The sequence below is a fragment of the Dermacentor variabilis genome, chromosome 2, assembly GCF_050947875.1.
Source record: "Dermacentor variabilis isolate Ectoservices chromosome 2, ASM5094787v1, whole genome shotgun sequence".
Classification (NCBI taxonomy): domain Eukaryota; kingdom Metazoa; phylum Arthropoda; class Arachnida; order Ixodida; family Ixodidae; genus Dermacentor; species Dermacentor variabilis.
The window spans coordinates 177816336-177836977 of record NC_134569.1 but is presented as its reverse complement, the minus strand read 5'-3'; the positions used below and the strand labels follow the sequence as shown (position 1 = coordinate 177836977).

The 20642-nt window shown below is 46.4% G+C and overlaps 1 pseudogene; it reads left to right on the top strand.

The window, feature by feature from the left end:
- Window positions 1–10083: 10083 nt before the first annotated feature.
- LOC142570570 (uncharacterized) lies at window positions 10084–14691 on the top strand (annotated as a pseudogene).
- Window positions 14692–20642: the final 5951 nt, after the last annotated feature.

Below are 20642 nucleotides of genomic sequence, written 5' to 3'. Positions count from 1 at the left end.
TGTGTCCTTCGCCTATGTTAGCCACCCTTTACCCTCCTCTGCATCTTCCATTCTCACTGTCAACCCTCTTCGTACGTATATACACCCTGAGCATCACCCCACCCACAGCTCTGCGCGCGCCTCCACCCTTGGGCGCCAGTACGGCACACAGTCCAACGCTGTGTATGTCGATGCGGCGCCATACAAATCCCACTCCGCCTACGCCTTTGACACCACTTCCCATACAGTTTCTCCTCTCACCGTTGCCACTATACCTGCCCCCACCTCCACTGCCGCAGAGGAAGCAGCTATTGCGCCCGCCATTGCCACTACCTCGGCCCGTTTAATATTCAGCGGCACCAAAGCTGCAGTCCACAACTTTGCGAAGGGTCGCATCTCTGCCTTTGCGCTCAGCATCCTTGACCACTCCCCGCCTTCTTCTCGGCGTATCCAACTCTTCTGGGTTCCGGCTCACGCGGGGCACCCTGGCAGCGAGGCGGCAAGTTCCATCGCTCGCGAGATGACAGGGCGAGCTGGCCCCCTCCAGGTCAGGATGGACACACGTGACTTTCTCCTGACCTTCCATGACATCACCTTTCATTACCGCAACTCTAGCCTATCCCTCCATCCCCCTAACAAATCCCTGTCTAAGCTCCAACAGAACACATGGCGCCATTTACAGGTCCACACTTTCTCCTCTCCTGCCCGACTTGCCCGTATTCACCCCGGTGCCTTCTCATCCGAATGCACGCTCTGCAGACATCCACGAGCAGACTATGCTCATATTCTCTATTCATGCCCGAAACATTCTCCCCCTGCACCTTGGCACGTAACTAGTCCGTTGCTGTGGGGGGCTGCTTTGGCCAGCTCCTAGCCGGATGGCCAGCTACGGCTAACGATCTGGAAAGCGGAAGACGCCGCCAGGCATGATCAGGGCCCGTATTTTGAAACGTTTGCCTTCCGCGAAACTATTGCCCTGGCCACGCCTCCGCCAACGGCGCGAGCTGATTGGCGATTTTAGGAAAACCGGAAAAAAACAGCGCCATCTAGTAGTTCCGGCCTACGTCGTTTTAACGCCATGGTGTCGATGGGTGCTCTCAACATATATTGAATAAAAGAACATGTCTTTTGGCGTCTCTTGGCGTTCAGTTGGCGGTGGCGTGCAGTAGAGAATAGATAGGTGGTAGTTTATAGTAGCCTCTTTGGTGGCGTCTTACACGCGTTGTTTCTGGGCGATATTCATTGATTAATATAAAATTAAGCATTCCACACTTCCTTATTCAATTTATTTTACTTAAAGCGGCCGTAACCAAACGTAATGAATGCGCAGAGCCCGTTCTGCGGCCACTACACTCAAAAACAAAACACCCGAGCCGCTCTGCACTCACCGGGCGCTATCTTTCATGCGATGTGAAGCGTTCGAGGGCGGTGGCGACTGACGTCATGATTAAGCAGTCGCTGACTGCTTAATCGAATGTGACTTTCGCGTAAGGCGAATGTTTCAGAATACGGCCCCTGGAGGCCACGACGGCAGCCTGAAGGCCACCCACGGAGCGGCGGCATCATAACTTTTTTCTTTTCATTTTTGGACTTCACTAAATAAAGTTTGAACCCCCCCCCCCCCCCCCGCCGGTGCTTTAACTTCTCGTGGGCTGCGATTCTACGGCGCAGCAACGTTTTACATCATGACCGTTGATCTTGTGAATGTTTCACAGCCAGCTGTATGTCAGTATCACGAATAATAAGCCGTGCTTCACGTATAATCGCTCTGCGGTAGTTCGGCGAACCCCTAAAGCTTCCAAATGCTGTTGAGGTCGATGAGCTGACCGCGCTCCTCTTCGGAGAAGTTCACCTTCTTCTTGTCCACAGCAAACAAAGCACTCGAAACATATGATTACAACTCGGTGAACGTACGTAGGGCGCAGAAAAACAGTAGAAAAAAGCGAGAACAAGCCACACACGAGGTACACAACCAACAAACAGGTGTAGACGGGAATATATCGAAAGAGCAGTTTAACAGGTGCTAGTTGTGTCCAGTCCAGACGAAAAAAGACAAGCCGACAATCGTTTGCCCTATTTATTTAGCTTATTGCGCAACGCTACTTTGTAAAGCCTGTAGGGATTTACGCACAGCGTTAGCATATATTAACTTACGATCATTTATTCATGCTTCAGTTAATAAAACAAGAATTAAACCTTTTCTACCCTCGTCCCCATGCGCGTTACTTAACCAGAAAAGTAAGACTTGCATAAGTGCGCCTTAAGTGCCGTTTCTGAAACTGCTCCCGAACTTATATTTTTCTTGTGCTTTCATAGGCGAACTTTTTCGTTCATAAGTTGTCAGTCAAGTTTAAGGCTCGTACTTGAATACGGCGGTTTAAGAAACGGCAGCGCCATTGGTTCTATTCGCGCAGTCTGCCGCCACACAGGCGAATAAACTAGCAACACGCAGTGTGTGTGTATATATATATATATATATATATATATATATATATATATATAATTTATATATATTATATATATATATATATATATATATATTATATATATATATATATATATATATATACGGCGTGTTGTATGTTAGGCGTGGCGCCACAGTGGACGTTGACAGAGCATAGAGAAAGAAATTCAAGAAGAGAAGACGCTCGGCGAAAATTGGCAACAGGAATACGTCACGGCTAGTGTTATTCCCAATCCGTTAGTTGACGCGAGCATCGGAAAAAAAGGAGTGTGAAATAAGCTTACAGACAACGTTTTTGTTTTATTCTTTGCCGATAAAACTAAAAGGTTTTGCATATGAAGGAACTTATACTTTGCGACAGATTTTTCTTGCGTTACTTAGCAACAAGCTAGCGGTACGCCTGGCCCGAAAGATACATGCGTCATGCGCCATACAGGCCACCGAAGCCACCGACGCCGGTTGTGCATGTCAAGTTCGCCTGTTCGGTGACCCGTCCCCTTTGGATGTGGCGTGTTTGTCTGGGCTGCCGGCGTATTCTTGCGTTCCTTCTGCACTTCGACACGGCACCACTGCACTATTGGACTGCGGCAAGGTGACAAATCTTGTTCGACAGTCTGCGACGCATTTCAGGCAATTTTGGCTTTTACTGCAGGAACCGAGACTTGTGACACAGTTTTTGAAACACAGCTTGGCCGTCCTGGCATAGTTAATTTGAGTTAATGACTCGCACTGGGAGATGTTTGCGACGCTTTCTATGAGCAACCAGCAGTAAGCGAGGCTGAAGCAGAAGCTCATCGCCGCCGCCGAGAAGACCCCTGCAGTTCGCGCCGCCGAAGCGGAGGCTCATCGCCGCCGTCGAGAGCAACCAGCAGTAAGCGGAAGCGGAGGGGGGCGGCGTGTACACCCAGCGGCAAACGATGGGGGCAGAAGCGCGCGCAGCAAGCGGACAACACGATAAAGGGAGGAGGGAAGAGATAGCAGCGACTGACTGATGCCGCTGACGGCGATAGTGAGTCAACCCCAGCTATCCGCCACACAAGAACAAAGGGGGGGGACCCTTTCCTCCTCTTTCTGCATGGCGGCGACGGTGTTCTATGCAGTCACGTTATCTTGACTCTCTAGCGGCGTCAGCGGCATCCAGCGGTATCAGTCGGTCGCTGCTAGCGCTGGGGGGATGAAAGGGGGGCGGAGCTGGTTACGAGGCCGACGACGACGCCGACGACGACGCGAAACCCAGGAACGGACGCCAAAGAGCTGCGCTCTAAAACAGGCTTTGCACCCACGCATTTATCGTGAGTGCGAGTAGAAGCCATTCTGCGAGTGTCTAGCATGGTCTGGCTGAGAGCCTGTGTAGTGGCCACCTCTGTGTATGTAGCGTACTATCGCGTCGGCTGAAGACAAGCTGTTTTGGAAACGCGTTCTCCCGCGCATTTGTGCTCTTAGAGTGCAGAAAATAATGCCCGAGATGGCGGAATACATGGATATCAGATGTTTTCTTAATTATTTGAAGTGCAGCTTGAAATTTATAGGGTATTTCCATCGCCATGTATGTAAAAGCTTATTGCTTTTGTTTGTAATGTCGCCCATTCACCCCATTGTCATGTTTCCCCTTTACATGCAGTATTCCTATGAGGGCTAAATACCAAAATGACGTATCGTTGTAATTAACTTTTTTCTGCTGATGCCGTCCAGCGGAGCTTTGCACCGGAACTACTGCTGCTTACCTGGTGCCGCAACGTTGAATGAACGCACAAAACAGCCCGAAAAGAGCATTTACATAGAGCGAAATAAACATTTCCTCATTTACAAGGCGTTTTCCGTCGACATTGTCACATATCACGCGGCACAGATTCGATGGAGGCTAGTAAAGACGGTTCGCAACCATTTTAATTAAATAAACGATTCCGCACTAAGACCGCGCACGATTGAGCAGCAGAAGCAGAAAAAGAAAGGGCCCCGACTACGCACCCGGCGTAGCGCTTGCCAGCTACTGTTCAAAAGGCGCCCTCCTAAAACCTAAACCGGGAGGAGTTACTCCCACCCGCTTGGTGCGCAACATAAATTTTGCCTGAGGCCGCTTGCCTCTATGCGAGTGTCCGCTCTTTTTGAATGTCTTTCTCTATGGACAGAGCGGAGCCGGCGCGAAGCTTTCGCTAGAGTTTTGACCGCAGGTTGACTAAACCTCGTAGGTGCGCGTGACCAGTGAAACGTTCATGCTCTGAACCCTTCCCTGGTCTTTGTACTCGTCGTTTTCTAGTTACTAGAGAACACTCGGATCATCTGCTGACTTTAAAGGTACGAGGTTGAAACAGTGCATCTTATATGAGTAATGAAAACAACTGGAAGTGCATTTATCATATTCGATGTCGAATTATTAACACGGGCAATTTAACATAACTCAAAAGTACAGTGTGCACGTTTCCTTTCAGAATTGCAGAGCTGCTATTTCCGTTATTTTGCCAAGATCGAGGCATAACCCGCTTCCTTGCGAGACACTTGGGAACATAAAAATAATATTCAGCGGATTAGCACTTGAAGAATTGTATTACGAAAATATGTTACGGGGTTGTTGGGAGTATAGGAAACTTTATTTGCAATATATATATATATATATATATATATATATAGCTCTGAACCTGCTGAAAAGTTACTTAAATAAAAGAACACAATTCGTTAAATGAAATAATTTTGTTTCGGACCGTTTGCGCTTTACCCAAGGGGTTCCGCAGTGTCGGTACTAGGTCCAGTTTTGTTTTTATTGTATATAAACGACATCTGTAACATACCTGATTCTGCTGATTTGGTTATGTACGCTGCCGATACAAATATTTTTTTCATTCACATCACGTACTCTGCCGGAATTAGAAACTATCGTGAACGCTTATTTGGTAAAATTATACGCTTGGATGCAGGTGAATAAGTTTAGTTTAAACTTGTCAAAAACGAGGTACATAATTTTCAGACCTATTAATGCCTCTGTTCAATTACACACTTAACCTAATATACGCCAACATAAAACTGCAACAGGTAACAACTCAGAAATTTCTTAGTGTCTGGTTTAATGAACAATCATCATGGAACATACATATTTCAAAACTTCTTACGGATCTCAGTAAAACAATAGGTTGTCTTTACCGGATCAGCGATCTCTTGCCCGTTTCCCTAAAGGTGTCCATATACTATGCACTATTTTTTTTCCAAATTGTCCTATTGTGCACTGGTCTGGGGCACTACAACAATAAGTAATCTACAGAAGTTATTGCTTTTGCTAAAGAAGGCATTGCGGGCTATTGAGGGTTACCATGGTAGGCCCGAAAACCTACCAACATTACCGCTGTATCATAAGCATAATTTACTTAAAGCAAACCATGTTTCCATATATCGCCTGTTACAGTACATCCATCGTAATTGTTTGTATTCTATTGCTCCAAACCGCCCTCCTTCTAAATATCCCCTTCGGCAACACAGAAACTTGGTCCCTCAAACGAGGAGGAATTACGGCAAAGAAAAGCTCGATTACCAGATTACAGTTGTTCTCAATAAGCCATCTTTAAGCGTCATGTTTGATCTTCCTAAGAACAAATTTAAGAAAGACACAAGAAAGTTACTAATTAGCACTGACTCAATATAATTTCAGTTTTTTACTTAGCGAAGCATCTCTTGTTTTCGTATCAACTTGTTTATGTGTGTTCTTTATCGACATCATGCCATGTTTATACACTGCCTTTGATTTATGGCGCACTGTTTTTGTATTAAAAGTAATATTTTTCACGGTAATACTGTCGTTTCATGAAATGTAGTTTGTTCACTATCATACTATGATGCAATGTATGTGATGCAATGTTGTTTTGATGCAATGTATTTTGCACTATCATACTATCTTAATATTTATATCTGTGTGGCTCACTGCTGTATCGGCTGTTTTGGGGAACTGTGACCTCGTCAGGCTTTACCGTCTTTTGCCGCAGTTCCCTCTTTCATCTTTTAAGGAAAATAAACTTCAACTTCATATATATATATATATATATATATATATATATATATATATATACACACACATCAGTCAGAGTAGTTCAGATGCCTGGCCACCAAAACACACAGCAGGCATCCTTCCGTAACAGGACCCCCGGGTGGTGAATTGCTGTCTCGGCGCATGGTAGGCCAAGAATTGCGAGCGATGTATGGCTTCAGCAGTGAAACGTGGACGACTTCAACAGGCGTCGGATTTTAGGATGCATCAAACTGTAGCGGCGCAACCTCGTAACTTACGTCGCTAACTCGACGTAGGACTTCGTAAGGCCCTGTGTAGCGAGAGAGAAGCTTCTGGGAGAGGGCAACCCGACGACATGGTGACCAAAGGAGCCCCGAAGCACCTGGCGCGAACTTAACATCGCGATGGCACCGGTCATAGCACTCTTTTTGTATATGCTGCGAGGCTAATAAACGAGATCGTGTTATGTGAGCGCGATCGATGACTTCGTGAGCGTACTCAGTTGCAACACGTGGCACAGAAGGGATGATGGTGTCAAACGGCAATGTGGGGTCACGACCATACAAAAGATAAAAGGGTGAATATCTTGTGGTGTCGTGTAGGGACGAGTTATACGCGAACGTCACGTAGGTCCGCCTGGCGTTCCAGTCGCGGTGATCGTTGGAGACGTACAGCGACAGCATCTCTGCGATTGTTCGGTTAAGACGTTCCGTAAGACCGTTCCTTTGTGGGTGGTAGGCGGTGGACAGCTTGTGCTCAGTGGCACGAGAGCGGAGGAGGTCGTCGACAACTGGAGACAAGAACGAGCCGCCGCGGTCTGTAAGTAACTGTCGAGGTGCACTGTGGTGGACAATGACGTTGTGGAGGAGAAAATCGGCGACGTCTGTTGCGCAACTAGTCGGCAACGCTTTTGTTATCGCGTAATAAGTAGCGGCGCCGATCCACTTATTCCCACTTATTCCCTCTAGGGCCAAGCAGGTCAAGGCCTACGCGAATGAACGGTTGAGAGGGAACTTCAATTGGATGGAGTTGTTCGGCAGGTGGCAAGGGAAGTTTATTCCGGCGCGGACACAATTCGCAAGTTGCGGCATAACGACGCTCGAAGCGGTAGAGACCGGTCCAGAAGAACAGGCGTCGTACGCGGTCGTATGTACCCAAAACACCAAGGTGTCCCGCCGTTGGTGCATGGTGAAGTTGTTCGAGAGCAACGGATCGCAGGTGACGAGGAAGGACAAGGAGCAACTCAGGGCCGTCAGGGTTGTTATTGCGGCGGTAGAGGATGCCGTCGTGCAGAACGAAGATGCGGCACGTGGCGTCAGTGCTGCCGGATTGCACTCCGGCGATGATGGAATGTAAGGATTCGTCGCGTTGTTGTTTAGCGCGCATGTCGGTCACGTCAGTAAAAGCTATCACGCAGGTCACCGGATGATGCGCAGCAGGCTCGAGAGGATCCACGGGGCGACGGGAGAGGCAGTCAGCGTCCTTGTGCAGACATCTATACTTGTAGTTGACAACAAACGAAAATTCCTGGAGCCGCAGAGCCCAGCGACCAAGTAGTCTTGTCAGGTCCTGGAGGGAAGACAGTCAACAGAGTGCGTGGTGGTGTGTAACGACGGAAAACATGCGGCCGTACAAATATGGTCAGAACTTGGCGACAGCCCAAACTAAAGCCAAGCACTCTCGCTCAGTGATGGAGTAATTTCTCTCGGCAGGTGAAAACAGGCGGCTGGCCTAAGCGATCACGCACTCGGTACCATTCTCTTATTGGGCGAGAACATCGCCGATGCAGTGGTCGCTTGCGTCAGTGTGGACTTCGGTCGGTGCAGATCTCAAACTGGGCAAGTATCGGAGAAGTGGTCAGAAATTCTGAGAGCGGCGAACGCGTGAGCCTGCTCCGGGCCCCATGAGAATGGCCTGTTCATTAGATCAGTGAAGGGCGAGCAACGTAGGCGAAGTTTTTGACTAAACGGCGAAAGTAAGAACAAAGGCCGACGAAGCAGCGAACGTCAGAGGCAGAACGTGGCACAGGGAAACTGCGTAAGGCGCGAACTTCTTCCGGATCTGGTTAGACACCGGATGCGTCAACGAGGTGTCCCAACACGCTAATCTGACGGTGCCCGAATCGACACTTCAAGGTGTTCACGTGGAGGCCGGCTTTTCGGAAGACTGCAAAAAAGGCACCGAGTCGGGTAAGGTGGTGCCGAACGTGGGAGAAAAACAATAACGTTGTCAAGCTAAGAGACAGGTGGTCCAATGTACCCTCGCAGAAGACAGTCCATTATATGTTAAAATGTCGCAGGAGCACAGCATAGGCCAAAGGGCATGACTTAAGGGCATAAACCGTCCGGCGTGATATGCATAGAAAGGGCATATACATACAAAGGGCATAAACCGTCCGGCGTGATATACATAGTATGCACGTACGTCATTCAAGGGTACTCCGCGACTTCCGGTTGACGGCGGCGCCATCTTGGGGAACCTATAGGCCGCTGGCTTTTGTATGCACGTGATGCTCTGCTAGTTCCGACTGTAGGTGTGCCCTGCTGCGCGATATCATGACTATATGTGCTATGTACGGCTGCCGCAGCCGCAGCAGTTCGTCTGGCAAGCCAGATAACAAAGACTTGGGAACGGGAATGTTTCACCTGCCGAAAGTCATAACCTGGCAATGCGAAAGGACCAGACAGATGTCGGAAAAAGAGCGACGCGAGTGGCTTGCGCGTATAAACCGCCAGGATTTGAAGAACCTCGACAACATTCGTGTGCACCGTCGTCATTTCATCTCAGATAAGCGAACTACTATGTATTTCAATATAGCTTAATTATAGCTTAATTACGATCGTACAGAATCTGCTAGCTGAGAGTTTACACCCGACACAGCCCGCCGGGCTCGGCGAGCACATTACTGTGCTTTGCGGAGATGCGTGCCGAAAGTTTTGTCGATCCGTTGGTGAATATACCGCGTTTGAGTACTTGCGATGTCATAAATATGCGTCGCCTCATGTGGTTTGCAGGGAAGCCCTCAGCATTGATGGATGACGGGAACCCCGACTGGGTGCCTTCACAGCTCTTGGGTCACGGATGCGACGGTCCCTCAGCAGGTGAATTGACCGAGTACTACAACCGCCGCATGAGACGTTCCAGGAAGACCAACGCCGCAAGTACAAGTACCACTGGCGAAACTTCATATGCTACTAGCGTGGATGCACTCCAGCTAGATTGTAGCAGCGGGTCTGGACTTCGCAGTGCGTCAACCATGGATTGTACATCCCATGAGCGCCAATCCCCAAGCTGTTCGGCTGACCATGGCATCAACAAAGGTTTGTACTAGCAGCCTGCCTGGCAGTGAGGTCCTTTTGTTTCAACTTCCTTGGAATAAAAACTAACACGCTTTCCTTTTAATTCTTGCAGTTCCTGTCACCCAGACAGATCTAACAATGAACGACATTGCGAGCATCGAGGTGGACAAGCAAAGGCTCGCGTCCGACCTTGAGATATCAACAGAGCAAGCAAGGCGGTTAAAAACAACACTGAACTCCTTCAATGCAGACAACCAGAGGCTTGCCACTGAGCTTCGAGAGCCAGGGAAGCAGAAGGAGCAGCTGGCGATAACAGAGGCATCACTCCGTGATGACAATGGCTAAATGATTTTTACACAGGGGTATCAAATTTCTTGATTTTGATGGCAATTTTTATTCGTATTGAAGTGGTGGTAAACCACACGCCCCAAAATAGCTTGCCTAAATTTCAGGAGTTTGTTCTTTTTTTGATGAAGTTGAAGTGGAACTTTCCTCTCCAGGATCTTGCTTACAGATTTGGTGTTTCGCAGACCACTGCAAGCAGGATCCTGGAGAAATGGCTCCATGCTGCATTTTGGAGGCTTAGATCACAGATAGTATGGCCATCAAGGAAGGCAATACAGCAAAGAATGCCGCAAGCATTTGTAGATTCATTTGTGGCAAAAGTAGCAGTCGTACTTGACTGTTTTGAAATCAAGATTTAAAGGCCATCCTCGTTGCTACCCAGAAGTGAAGCATGGTCTCAATACAAGGGGAGCAATACTGCGAAATTCTTAATAGGAATATCCCCCCAAGGTGTAATTACATTTATATCTGAAGGCTGGGATGGAAGGGCAACTGATAAACATATCGCTGAGCAATGCGGCATACTCGACAAATTAACGCAAGGGGACGGTGTTTTGGCAGACCGAGGGTTTGACATTGGCGACAGTGTGGGCCTGTATTGTGCAAAATTGAACATCCCTGCATTCACGAAAGGTAAAAGTAAACTTTCAGCACTTGATGTTGCTCGCACACGGAAGTTACCGAATGTAAGGATCCATGTCGAAAGGCTGAGCGGCTTAGTACGTAACAAATTCACTATTAAGAAATCTATTCAACCAATCGACTTTGTCATGTGTAAGCAAGGGGATGAGTACGCAACACTGGACAAGATTGTCACAGTGTGCTGCGCTCTCACAAATTTGTGCCCTTCCGTCGTTCCCGAGAATACAGGAGCAGCTACATAATTCAGTCCCTGTTGCAGAATTGTATAGAGAAACCTTTTTGCTGTCATTTGTGCATGCTAGCAGGATTCTTTTCGCAACTGGCATTGGCAGTGTACTTTTGATTTGGAACTACCAGTTTAGATATGTTTAGATACACAAAGAGGCAGATCATTAACATATATTAAGGAGGTTACCAAACACAGAACCCTGTGGAATGCCTGATATCAGTGGAAGTGGACTAGAAGCATTCTTGTTTATTTGCGCAAAGTGTGAGCGATTAGAGAGAAATTGTTTAATACATCTTAGGACATTGGGGTGAAAGTTAAGGTGTTGAAGCTTCAAAGGTACCCGTTGATGAGTAACTTTGTTGAAGGCTTTAGCAAAGTGAAGAAAAATTGCATCAGTCTGTGTAGTATTAGTAGCAGAATTTAAATGTAAGCTATGAAAGATGCCCAATTGAGTTTCTCATGACAGTCTTTTACTGAAACTGTACTGCGAGCGATTAATGAATAAAATCTTGTGAGTTGAGAAAATCCATTATGTGAGAGAATAAAACATGTCTAATGATTTTCTAAGGGATGCTTGTAATGGAAATTGCACGGTAGTTCAGTGGCCAATCTCTGTTACAATTGTAGACCGGAATGACCTTTCCGACCCCCCACTCAGATAGTAGGTTGCGTGTGGTTAATGACTGGAAATTTTCAAGGTTAAAAAGAAGCCGAAATAATTGTAACGTTTTTAGGAGCTTAGAAGTTAGTTTGTCAAGGTCAGCAGATGGCGACAACTTGAGGTTATCTATTAAAGTTCTGATAACATTTACCGAAAAGATGTCAGGCATCTCTGGCATAGCTTGCGCAGGAAAAATCTGGAAGAGGCTTGTTGGAATCGTCGGTGAAAACAGACGAAAAAGTTGCGTTAACCACATTGACACAGTCAGTCTGATGAGGGATCCCCTATTTCATTTGGAATACTGATTGGTCTGTGTGATTGAGGATTTACAATGTGCCGGAATTTTTGCAGCTTATCTGGTATCATGTGACGAAGATTTTTATTACAGAACAAGTGTTTAGCTTCGCGGATAGTGTTCAAGTGCTACTGCTCAGATTTATTATATCTTGGGGCACCATTAGCACAAATGCTTATTCCGAAATCACAAAGGCAAGATCAAATCAGATTTATGCACAGCAATATTCTGATAGAATGTTTCTAAAATACTGCCTAAAGTACTGCTTGTGTAATATCTAAGCTCATACAACAGCATGCGATATACGTTTTAGCTTCAAATACTCCTTATGTACCGTTACAGCAGCCTACATGGAAATAATTGCTATTGAAGCTGCATGCATTAGTTTGCCTGAAAACAAGGGTCTGGTTTAATGCCAAGTCATTGTGTTTAGAAAAGGTTGTTGTGACAAGGCAGAAACACTACTTTAATTTTCAGTTACTCGCTTTCATTTATGCCAACAACTAGTGTGTAGACAACCCGTTAAGCAGCACTCTGAAATATTACGTAATGCTCTCATCTCTGATGCAAGTTTGTTATGCACATGTTCTTCATGGTTGTTTCGTTTTATTATTACTGCTTCCTGTACATGTCTGTACTGCTCTATGCAATATCATTTTATGTCTATTATTGCTGTTTTATGTCCTATCCTGGTTCTGAAGTTATTGCTCAGTGTATCATTTTATACTTTGTGCCAATGTATTTTGTATGTTTTACATCAGAATGTGTAGTTCCACCCCTCTCTGTCCTTCACGATAAGTGCTGATGGTACCACAAATAAACAAAATATGCAGGTGCTGTTGGGCAATTTTATTAACTATACTGCCAAGCTCATGCGATATCAAATCATAAAGCAGACACACTTATAAAGCACAGCATTTATAAGGTCATAAAAAGGGAGAAAACATTCGCAGTATTCAAGGATGGCATGTAACAGTGCAATATAGGATAACGTTGAAATCCAGACACCGCCTAATAATAGTTAATACAATAGTAGCCAAAAGAAGAGAACAGTTTACAAATAATGCAGTCAAATGTGTCAAAAAAGTCCAGCATATAACTACCTGATTAGCTGAATAGAATGGAGGAGACAAAAGAGACATACACAACATTCCAACACAAGGCAACAAATTGAAATGCCATATGCACAGATCATACTCTACACACACATTATTACTAGGATATAAAAAAGCCAAGTAATGCAAGCATTTATTAGGTAACCTGCTACGAAAAAACACACAGGTAGCACAGTTGTTATTGGAACTGCTTTTCCCAGTAAGGATATGAAAATATTGAAGGACATGGTCCTTTTCTAGCTTAGTTAAGAGAGACGTACAGTACGACTGACTGTGTTTACCCCCACACTGGCTGTGGCTTCTGTCTATTTGTGTCCTTGGCTGCTGGCGCTGGTGGCACATTCTTGGCAAAGCCATAACTTTTGTTTTGGAGCACGTCTTATTTCGAGACATGTATAGTAGAACCACTTGTACTTACATCAAGAACCATCGCATGCCAGCATTTTCCCTGCTTCGGGACCCTGGCAGTAGCAGAAACTATTTTGTCAAGGCTGCTGGTGGATACCTTGTTTCTCCTAGTGAAGTACTGTGCAAAGAGCTCTAGCAAGATGATATGAGTGAAAAACTCTCTTGCAGATGGTAATATCTTTTCTAAAAAGGTATCGTCCCTCTTCAATCTCTCTATGTGCAAGGATTGTGGCGTCCAGACGACAAAATCACAATATGCAACACGACACATAGCCACCTGAATCTGCACTTGAAAATAATATGCATGTGTCCGCTTCAAGCGCAGGACGCCATTGGTGTGCTCGAGGCAAAAGTTGTTGGTATTCAGTGCACTCTGTATCTCCTTAGTAGCCACGATGTATGGGCACTTAACCTCAACAGTGCCTTTTCCACAGTAAGTGCATTCAATAGAAGCATCTGGACTTGCTGAGGTATGGTTGTGTAGAGCTTAGGTACACACCTGCCCTGTGATTTGTGAAGTCAATAAGCGCTTCATCATTTCTTGCCCATAGCGGTGCAGTGCATCAGTTTCGTGCTGAAGACCCCAAGCTGTTCAGGATAACAAATTGTCTTTACCAGGCTTACAGAATGTTTACTAACTGTTGTTGTGCACACATTCTTCATAATTGGTGGAGTGATGCGACCAGCTCAATATGCATACCACTTTTGGCATTTTTCTTGATTTCTTGTTGTGCCTTCAACATGCTCAACCATTTGTTGGCTTACTGTGAGCTCCGCGAGGAACTTTTCTGCACGTGTAGTTAGTGCAGGCAGGTCCTCGGAACACGCCTCTGCACATTCCAGATTGCGCAGAAGGTGCGGTTCTCTTTGTCACGGTGGCTGAAAGAGCCCACTGTACTTTGGGTGTGTAATAAAGAGTGCTGGCCTTACGCCTGATTGTGCCACATTCGCATAGAACTGCTTCAGCTCTTCGTCTGTTGGTGGTGGTGTCACTGGTAGTCTTGCTTCTGTATGACCATCTGTATCCATAGCATTTGAGTCAGGATTCATGCTCTCCATTTGTTTCTGTTTTGTTGAAAAGACGAGAAATCGATGTCTTTCAGGCGCTTATACTGTGCGTGTGAATTATGCGCTGGCAGACACACGTTGCTTTTTTATGTGCACATTCTGGCATCTCTAATTCGCACAGCTGTTTCAACAGAAAGCAGTGTTGCTCCGATGTGTGAGCACGCTTCACCCAGCCCAGCCATGCAGGTGCAATGAGCTGTGACAATGGCCCCATTGCCGAAGCCAATGGGGCCATTGTACTTTATAAGTGTAACAGTATAGCAGTACTTTATAAGTGTAACACGTGTAAAACACGTGTTACACTTGTTACACGTGTAAAAGCACTTTATCACCATAGTCCACGTGACGTCGTTGTCGTCTCTGTTTTTCTACTCGCGCGCTACTTCAGCGTCATTTTCATCGCCTGGCACATACCCGCGGCGACCATAGAGGATGTGGCAATATCTCTAAGCTTATCAATGCGTTTTTGTTCCACGAACACAATTAAGTTTTCTTTCTCCCTCTCATTGGCAGCCATGGCTAGAAACTGTTCACTTTCATAAGTATCAGGATGCAAACATTCCGGAGTTTGTCTTGAGCCTTTGTCTGCATGATATGAGTGAGTGAGTGAAGTAACTTTATTTTGGTCCAGAGAAGACGCAGGGAAGACCCCGCGCCACCCGGCTAGTCCCACGTAGGGACCGCCAAGCCCAGCTTGACGGCCCGATCGCGGGCACTCTGGACGGCCAGGGTTTGGTCGTTGAGTTCGGGGCTGCCCAAGAGCGCAGCCCACCTATCTTCGCTGAAGGAGGAGCCGATGGCTTCACACTCCCACAACACATGGTCCAATGTTGCCCTAAGTCCACAGGCAGGGCAGTCCGCACTGGGATATCTTTCAGCATCATATAGTGTGCATGTTTGTATCTAGTTCTGGTGTTGCAATCGCAATGATCTACACCCGCCGTGGTTGCTCAGTGGCTATGGTGTTGGGCTGCTGAGTACGAGGTCGCGGGATCGAATCCCGGCCACGGCGGCCGCATTTCGATGGGGGCGAAATGCGAAAACACTCGTGTACTTAGATTTAGGTGCATGTTAAAGAACCCCAGGTGGTCGAAATTTCCGGAGTCCTCCACTACGGCGTGCCTCATAACCAGAAAGTGGTTTTGGCACGTAAAACTCCATAATTAAATTAATTAATTAATGATCTACGCATATTTTTATACTGCAACAAACGAATTTATTGAACTTTGTTTTCAAATCTGCAATGTGGCCTTGCAGTAACGACCACATTAATAAGCAAAAAAAAAACAGCAGATTCAGTGCACATGTTGGAATCTATGCGAAGTGAAGCTTTTGTCAAGGGATCAATTAAATGCGGTTAATGTAACGGCGATATATACAATTTGTCTTATTTTCAACGATCCAACAGGTCATCTTTTACACGGTTTGCTTATGAACCGTATAGGTCACAACCTTAATGCCATGTAATGTTTATGCACCACATTGTTCATAAACCGTACCGAAATGCAAACGGCAGTTAATGTAAATGCAGACTGCGAGACATCAACACAGTGTCATTGGTTGAGCAAGGAATGGTGCGAGGTGTATGCAGAAGAACGAATGACATGTGCTTATGTACTTACTTATTTATATACCTGGCAGGCTGCAAGGTTGGACTAATAGGTGAGGGGGAATAAAAAACTAGTTACGAAAAGAAGAAGGGCACAATATTGAATAAGAAAGGGGCACGAATACAATGCACCAACTAGCCCACCGTGTTTTACTGGCACAACATTATACAATACATAACAAGGAATTACAGAAAAAATTACCGCCCATGCACCCTGTACAGATGGTAAACCAGCGAAGCTGAAATGTGCAGCCCCAGTGTTTATCGCAGGGTTAATTCCGACGGTTTATTCAAGTCTTTCTATATTGTTGGCTATGTCTGTTTCTTACGCATACGTTTGGCTTCGGTTTATCACGTTGTTTATTTGGAATGCCACACATAGCGCTTCGCAAGATGATCATGGAATGTGCAATGAGTGATTCATTGTGTTAATCCAGCGGGTCCATCAAAGTATTTCTGAATTATGTTGCGCATTTGTCTTTTGTAATGCGTTAATCGTAGTATTTATGACTCGCTTATGCACTGTAGTTACCAATTCACACACCTGGGCTGCACATTTCATTTAATTGTATACAGGGACATATTTTCGAACATATCGGGAAGTCTGAGAGGCTGAAGCTCTGCTGCGAGAGAGAAACGACATCACTATCGGTGTAGCCAATGGCCCACCACACCTTTACAGCGAGATACTTAAGACATTATGATCTTGTCTTAACCCCGTCCCACTCTGTGTCCGTTCCTTGGAATAATGCGCAGATAAATGTATGTTTTAAATGCATAAGCATTTCTATGGTATGGTATGAAGAACTTTATTTAGGTCCTGAGGGATCAGTCTGGGACTGATGCGGGCCGCTCCCACGTCGGTACAGAGAGGCCGAGCCCCTCTGCCATCACACGGGCCCTCTGGACAGCCCTGAGTTGGTCCGCCAGCACTTCACTGTGCAGCACTCGCTGCCACCACTGTTCACCTCGAGAACCATCACCGGCCAACGCCAAGCAGCGCCACAGCATGTGTTGTAAATAGAGCAAACCCCCACACTTACTACAATAGACTGAAACCCCGCAGTCCGGATTAATTTTATTCATGATGACCGGGTTAGGGTACGTCCGTGTCTGAAGAAGCCTTAATGTAACCGCCTGCGGCCTACTTAATTTAGGATGTGGCAACGGGAATGCCCTGCGCCCTAAGTAATAGTGCTTGGTGATTTCGTTGTAGGTTAACAGTTGGTCCCTGTACTCAGGAGCGGGAGATCCAGCCCCTTCAGGGAGTACACGGCACACTAATCCTCGTGCCTCCCTGTGCGCCACCTCGTTGAGGTTACGCGGGGCTCCCTCCACTGTCCCCATGTGCGCCGGGAACCAAGTAACGGTATGCGAAGTGATATCCCTACCCTGCAGCAGTCTGTTAGCCGGTTCCGCAACAAGTCCTCTCGAGAAGGCTGTAATCGCAGAACGCGAGTCGCTAAACACCAAAACTCTTCTAGAATCAATTAGTGCTAGAGCAATAGCCACCTGTTCAGCAACCCCCGGGTCTTCGGTATAAATGGAAGCAGCATTTCTAACGCTCCCTTTGCCATCTACTACCACCACCGAATAAGCATTTTTACCATTAATCCATGCGGCATCAACAAACGCAGACTCCTCCTCCTGATCCTTTGCCTCTCGCAACAAAGCCCTAGCTCTCGTGACCCGCCTCCCTACATTGTGCACGGGGTGCACATTCCGCGGAAATGGACGAACCATGATATTTGCCCTAAGGTTCACGTTCAACTCGTGTAGAGGCGCCCTATCGTGCGACACAGCCACCGATTCTTCAATCGACTGTAATATATACCTACCCGCTGGTGTACCTAGCAACCGCTCCCTCTGTGCGGTACGTTGAGCCTCAGCAATTTCATCTAAAGTATTATGCAAACCCAGTCGTAACAACATATCGTTTGACGTAGTCATAGGCAGACCAAGCGCAGCCTTGATGGCTTTTCTGATTAATGCTTCCAATTTATTTTTCTCCCCCCTATTCCAATTTAGCATAGCTGCCACATACGAGAAATGACTCATAATAAATGCGTGAACTAAGCGCATCGCACCTTCTTCTCCTAAACCCCTATGCCTATTAGAGATCATTCTTATAAGTCTTATGGCCTCCTCCGTTTTCTTGGTAATACGCTGAATGGTTCTAATGTTCAATCCGTTCGCTTCAAGTACAAAACCCAGGACCCTGATTGCTTCAACTTTGGGTATCACCGACCCTTCCCTAGTATGAAGTCTAATGCAAGGCTCAACTTCCGGTACCCAACCCCTCGGCCTACGACCTAGCTTCTTAGATTTGAAGATCAAGAACTCCGACTTTTTAGTGGAGCACTTGAGCCCCATGAGACCCAGGTATTCCTCCGTAAGCGTTACCACCTGCTGCAGCCTAGCCTCAAGCTCTCCATCACTACCACCGACACTCCATATAGTAATGTCATCCGCGTAGATAGAATAGCCAATATCCTGGACAGTGTCCAGTCTATTAGCCAACTTCGACATCGCCAGATTGAATAACATAGGCGAGAGTACGGATCCCTGCGGAGTACCACAGCAACCCAATTTAACGACTGCCGATTTTATCTCCCCAAACCTGAGACATGTCTTTCTATCCTTAAGGAAAGCCTTGACAAAATTGAAAAGCCGCTGTCCCATATTCAAGTCCGATAGCACCCGTAGAATGAAAGAATGTCGGATTTTATCGAAAGCTTTTTCCACATCAAGTCCAATTAGTGCCTTAGTATCCCTTGTTCGCCGGTCAAGGATCCGATGCTTAATCCTGATCATGGCATCCTGAGTCGAGAGGCCGGGCCGAAATCCTATCATCGAATGCGGAAAGACCCCATTGCCCTCAACATAACGCGTTAGCCTATTTAAAATGGCATGCTCAGCGACTTTTCCCAAACACGACGTCAGGGAAATGGGTCTGAGATTTTCAAGCCCTATGGCCTTGCCCGGTTTGGGTATCAGAACAGTAGTTGCCAGTTCCCACTCTTCCGGGACAGAGCCTGCCTTCCATAGGCAATTGATCTGCCGCGTAAGGAACTCAATTGACCCATCGTCTAAATTCCGTAGCATTTTATTCGTAATGCCATCCGGCCCTGATGCCGATCGACCATTAAGATTCTGCAACGCCATCCTGATATCACTTTCAGTAAATTCCGCGTCCATAGCTGCATTTTTGTCTCCACTGTATTCCAAAACCACATCAGGTGTATCGTGCCAGGTCTCCAAAGGAAGGTATCTCTGAGCCAAATCCTTTAGCAACTCCTGCTCCGTGGAGTCCCGACACGCCTGATGGACCAGCTTACCTATCACAGTCCTCTGATTAGACTTAGTGTTTGTCTCATCTAGTAAATGTCTGAGCAAACTCCATGCGCCTCCCCTCTTAATGCGACCATCAATAGAATTGCACACTTCATCCCATTGCTGCTTGCACAGTACCCGAAAATGGTCTTCAATTTCCTGATTAACCACTGCTATACGCTTTCTAAGCCTTCTATTTAATCTCTGACCCTTCCATCTCGCTAACATCGACTGCTTTGCTTCCAACAAATGTGCCAGGCGACTATCCATGTGTTCCGTGTCAATATCGGTCTGAACCTCTTTAGTGGACGCCTCAGCGTCATTTTTAAGCTGACTAGTCCACTGTTCCAAGGTCAACTCATATCCTTCATCATCGATTCTCTGCGCTCTTCTTTTCCTAAATGCATCCCAGTCAACCATCCTGAATGTGCGCTCCTTTTTATTAGCCACTGCCAAAGTAATCATAAGTATGTAATGATCGCTACCAAAATCTTTATTAGAATTGGACCAGGACGAATCCACCACCCCCCGAACAAAAGTGAGATCAGGTGTCGAATCTCTACATGTCGACGTGCCACATCTGGTGGGATACGAGGGGTCTGTCATCAGAGTTAATTTCAAGTCTAGTGCCTGCTGCCATAGTCTCTCCCCCTTAATAGTGCTATAAACATACTTTCACACATGATATGGTGCATTGAAGTCCCCTCCAATAAGCAACGGTGGATCCTTAGCCAGATTGGTTGCCTTGGTCAAGAGAGATTTGAAACTCTGCTTCGTGTCCCGGGGGCTACTGTACAGGTTAAGCAGGTAAACGCTCCTCTGACATGACCTTTGCCGACCTAAGATTACTTCCACCATAATATATTCAATCTTGCAATCTGCCATGTGAAGATCATGTCTAATATACGCCAACCTCCTATTAATGAGAGTAGCGAGTCCTCTGCCCTGTTCATTATCCTTAACTTCCGCTTTGAAATTCGTTAAGGTCACGTTAGACGTCAGTGTTTCCTGTAACATGATAACTTGAGGCTTGACACCATGCGTTCTAACAAACTGCTGCAGAGACGCCTTCTTATGATTGAACCCCCTACAATCCCACTGCCAAATACTAAATGAACTATTTAATAGAGCCAGCTTGACCACGGAAATTTGGTGAAGTAGTTTTGAGCTCAAGTCCACTCGGCGACTTACCCTGCTGGGCTAG